The sequence below is a fragment of the Euphorbia lathyris genome, chromosome 5, assembly GCF_963576675.1.
Source record: "Euphorbia lathyris chromosome 5, ddEupLath1.1, whole genome shotgun sequence".
In the NCBI taxonomy this organism is placed as follows: Eukaryota; Viridiplantae; Streptophyta; class Magnoliopsida; order Malpighiales; family Euphorbiaceae; genus Euphorbia; species Euphorbia lathyris.
The window spans coordinates 33,544,083-33,549,436 of record NC_088914.1 but is presented as its reverse complement, the minus strand read 5'-3'; the positions used below and the strand labels follow the sequence as shown (position 1 = coordinate 33,549,436).

Below are 5,354 nucleotides of genomic sequence, written 5' to 3'. Positions count from 1 at the left end.
TTTCTCGTCTTCAATTTACCCGCATTAGCTTAAATAAAACAAATTATCTAGCAAAGTTTCTATAACGGCGCTTGAGACCCAAGAGGGACTTTTTCAATCCTTGCGTCCCTCGCCAATCGCTTCGATTAGATTTTAAGTTTTGGCGCGCAAATTCCATAAACTTAACCATTTTAATTGAGAAGTAATCTTCTCTGGCACGCCCGCACCCTAACCACACGTGACAAGGTTGAAATTAGCATATTCGCAAAATAACGCTAACAATACTAATCAACCCTTTAAGTCCTATTAAGGAAGAGTCGAACCTAAGCTCAGAAAAATAGGCCACATATATTCCGTGATTTTGTCAATTCTTACGGTTTTCCGGTTGTCGAGTTCCGGTAGGGCAACACAACTAGGATAAAACATAAGGTGATTGAAGCAAACACCAAACCAAGACACAAGCAAAAATATAATGAATTATAATAGGGATAAGGTGCAAAAATACCCTTAATATTTATAGTCAGGATCAATTTACCTCTAACATCTAAAATTATGCAATTTTACCCCTAACCTAGGCAACCAAAAACAATTTTACCCATAACGTTGTCAAGTTAAGTCAACTTGAGAAATAATTTATCAAACTATCTTCTCGGTCAAGAATTTTGTAATATACACTCCACATGTGATCATTTTATCACTTATTAGTAACAAATTATAAACATATGATTAAATATGAAAAAAAAATAAAAATTAGAAAATATATTGCCTATTGTACGAGTGGGTAAAAAATTCAAAATATTTTGCCGAATGTATAAATATCAGTCTTCAATTCTATTATTAAATCACAGAAAATATGAATTTTTTTAAACGAATTTATATGCAATTGGTGCAGAATAAGAAACAAAATATGCGTATTTTATAATAATGTCTGAAATTGACCCAACTTCCCAGCTTTATGGATAAAATTGTTCCTGACTACTGACGTTAGAGTAAAATTGCTCATTGCTATAAATATTAGGGCGTATTTTTGCACATTCTTTCATTATAAAACAAGAGAATTAAACCAAAGTGTAACTAAACCTGACACATTACAAGAGTTCTTTTAACAAGCTAATGCCCCCAACAGTCGCATTCATGCAAATAAATAAACAAACAACTCTTCCTTATATAGGTTATAATTAGGAGGTGTTTGGTTGCTGCTTTTCAACTTCGTGTTTATCTTTTCACTTCAAAATGAAGAGTTTTAGATATTTGGTTAGTGATCTCATGTTTGCTTTTTACACCTAAAAGTAGTATTCTACAAAAGCAGAGAATCTCTACTTTTTGAAAAAGCAGCTTTTTTCAACAGCAAACAACAACATCAGACACAACAATATCAGACAATAGATAAAACAAACGAGCCATTAATATCCTTTAACAATTATGATTATCTTAAGAAGAAGTTTTTCATTCCTATTTTAATTAGAAAATCAAATTAAATAGGATTCTAATATATATTAACAATCTAATATTTATTCACAATCTCAACCTGGTCTAGAATAGTTTAGAAGATAAAACCTCTTTCTACATTCACTTGAAAAAAATTTAGGTTAATGCTATTCGTCGCCCCTATTTTCCTTACCGTCGCCTTCTGTTTGACATTTTTGCCCTTTTCATTTTTCATTCAAAAAAATGAAATTCTCTCGACCCGAAGAACAAAACGAAGAAAAATCATGCCTCCAAAACAATGAAAAATACTTGAACATCTAAGTTTCGTATTAACCAATAATCTGAAATTTAACGAATTTAACTTGAAACGAAATTTTTTTTGGTTGAATTTACTCTAAACGGGTAGCCCATACGATCCGGTCCATGGACCGACCGTATGAACTACCAGTTTTGCCTAGGCAAAATCGGGTAGCCTACCCCGTTTTACCCAGGCAAAACGGGTAGGCTACCCGATTTTGCCTAGGCAAAACTGGTAGGCTACCCGTTTTACCTAGGAAAAACGGATTTATTTTTTTTAATTATAATAAATATTAAAAATTAATTGGACGCCTCAATACGTATTTTTTATTTCCAACTTATCTATACGTTTTTTATCCAATCAATACATAATTTATCAATAATTGAATTTACGTTCTAAAAGGTAAATAAATATAATTTACCAAATAAAAATTAATTGGACACTTCAATACCGTATTTTTTATTTCTGATCAATAATTTATCTATACGTTTTTTCTATCAAATCAATACATAATTTATCTATTTTTAATATTTATTATAATTAAAAAAAAAATAAATCCATTTTTCTAAAGGAAAACGGGTAGCCTACCAGTTTTGCCTAGGCAAAATCGGGTAGCTTACCCCGTTTTACCTAGGCAAAACGGGTAGGCTACCCGATTTGCCTGGGTAAAACGGGGTAGGCTACCCGATTTTGCCTAGGCAAAACTGGTAGTTCATACGGTCGGTCCATGGATCGGACCGTATAGGCTACCCGTTTAGAGTAAATTCAACCAAAAAAAAAAGTTCGTTTCAAGTTAAATTCGTTAAATTTCAGATTATTGGTTAATACGAAACTTAGATGTTCAAGTATTTTTCATTGTTTTGGAGGCATGATTTTTCTTCGTTTTGTTCTTCGGGGTTGAGAGAATTTCATTTTTTTGAATGAAAAATGAAAAGGGCAAAAATGTCAAACAGGAGGCGACGGTAAGAAAAATAGAAGCGACGAATAGCAATCCAGAAAATTTAACAACACAATCATAAGATAAAACTTCTTTCTACATTCATTTGAAAAAAAAAAAACAATATAAGACAAAACATAAGATAAAACTTCTTTCTACATTCATTTGAAAAAAAAAAAAACAATATAAGACAAAACTTAAAAAATCTGTTGCCGGGACTTGAACCCGGGTCTCTCGGGTGAGAGCCGAGTATCCTAACCAACTAGACTACAGCGGATTGTTGTTTAGACGCTATTCTAACTTAGCTTTATTAATTGATGTAATCCTATATCATATATTACCTATTGCAAGTTCCTATGATAAATATTCCTTTATTTTATTTCAAGCGTGTCAAAAAAGGTTAAGGTGAAAAGTCAATGTATATTTGACCCAAAATAATATAAAAATGAAAAACATTGACATAGTTACTGTACACATGCATGTGAAGTAAGTTTATATAAATGTCGGTTTCATAGTGGCACTAATTAATTAATTAAATTAAAAACTTCTTCATTAATCTTCTTATCAAGTATAAAATAATCATTTACCATGGCATCATTATTCAGGTAATATCTTTTGATTATGGTGGTGTAGAGGGCATTATAATAGAAAAATCAATTATTATATGGGCATTTAAATAAAAAAAAATCATTAGGTGGATCTAGTAATTAAAAAAAGTAATTAATTTATTAGTCCCTATATTTTGATAAAACACACTGTTTAGTCCCTGTATTTTCAAAAACATATGGTAATATCCTAACTTTTTTCTCAATGAACTGTTTAGTCATTCCGTCTATTTATTAGATTTTTTACCGTTTATGACTTCGGAAATGACTAAATTATCCTTTACTATTTACCTTCAAACTTCAGAAAAGGAAATCCAATTTAGAAGAAGAAGCTATTTATATGGAGAACAAGAAAAAGAACAGACTCAATGCTTATGAATTTGAACGATTAAGAAGAAAATCAAGAAGAAGAACACTCAAAGTTGATTTCAGATGCATTAGAGTTTAAAGGAAAAGGAAATAAAGGAAAAGAAGAACGCAAATCCAAATTGACTAACAGAATCTTCATGAGAGTCTAACGGCAAAGACTAAATAGTTCACCGAGAAAAATGTTACGGACTAAACAGTTCACCGAGAAAAACGTTAGGGATTTTACCATATATTTTTAAAAATACAGAAACTAAACAATATGTTTTCTCAAAATATAAGGACTAATAAATTAATTACCCTTAAAAAAAAAAAAACATATATAACAAATAGACAAGCAAATAAAATAATGTAGGCATATTCATGACATTGGTTCCAAAAAGTCCGAATTGTACACTTACGGATTCCAAAGTTCTGAACTTCGGAAATGTTTATTTCTTTTTTTGATAAAATCTAATTCCCTATTTATTTTTTTTTTATTTTTTTTTATTGTACTTTTGGGTATTTTTGAAATGTATAAAAATTGTACAAAGATAATTATAAAAAAGAATGCAAAAAAATGAAGTGTCGGTGCTCCATAATGTTGCACATGATTTAAATTAGATAATCTCTAACTGAATTATGATGGGTTTGCTTTTATGAAATTATATCCCATCCCATCTTGTGAAGTTTTTGCTTCTATTTTATTTTGTTTTTTGTTTTTTCTCAAATTTAATTAATAACCAATTTTTACCTATTTACTATGAGTCGCCACATAATTTTCAAACATGCATTATATTAAATTAATGGGTCCTGATATTTACAGTCCTAAGGGTTGTAAATAAGAACCTCAAAATTTTTATTATTAGTGCTATTTTTGTTTTCCAATATCTAAAATTTGTTGATACTTTAATACTTAAATATTTAAATACATTTATCATAATATATTGTTATATTTCCAATACAATTAATTCTCTTTTTTATTGAAAATATAAGAAAACACATGGATAATTAATGCTTATATACAACCCTTAGGGTTGTATATATCATTTGCCTAAATTAATATAGATATTATAACTATTCTCAAATAAATATATATAGAACTTTGAAATCGGATTTCATTAAGAGATATAACTATGTCAATTGTGTGAAGTCAAGGAAAGTACACTTGCAATGTGCGCCCTGCGTCTTGTATTGTGTGTTTGACAAAAGTCATATATATGGGCACGACCTTATGATTTGAGGATAGGGAAATGATTTTGAACTCTTTGGTATAGTGGGTTTACAACAATAGCGGTTGATATTCTAAAGAATATTTCATGAAAATATCTTTTACATGTGAATTAGTGTCAACCTTTAGATTTAAAAGATTCATATGAACCGTCTGATCTGGAGAAAGTAATATTCACTAAATATACGCACAACACCCTTCATTCACGTGGAAGAATCTCCACTTTCCGTCTTAGTAACCATACGGTTAAAAAAGAGCAACGTTTGGATCAAAATAAACGGTTGTGCAATGGACATGAGACAAAGGATGGAATGCGCTGCTTGACACTTCAGAGGTCTGAAAGCCTCGAACTTAATGAAACAAGGACACATGGGATGGGGGAGGAGCACCACATGACTACATCATGTTGGAGGAGGAGGATGGACCACCTGACTCCATCACAATTTGAGCTTGGCAGAGCCAACTGAAGGCTGACATGTATTCGATGACTTATTAAGACGCATTCCTAGAATGACAAAGATCACCATTGAT

General features: G+C 30.8%; 1 non-coding gene across 1 annotated transcript; it reads right to left on the bottom strand.

The window, feature by feature from the left end:
* Window positions 1-2,846: 2,846 nt before the first annotated feature.
* Window positions 2,847-2,919, bottom strand: TRNAE-CUC (transfer RNA glutamic acid (anticodon CUC)). Its single transcript has one exon. It is a non-coding gene; the product is annotated as a tRNA-Glu (tRNA).
* Between the last annotated feature and the right edge of the window lie 2,435 nt (window positions 2,920-5,354).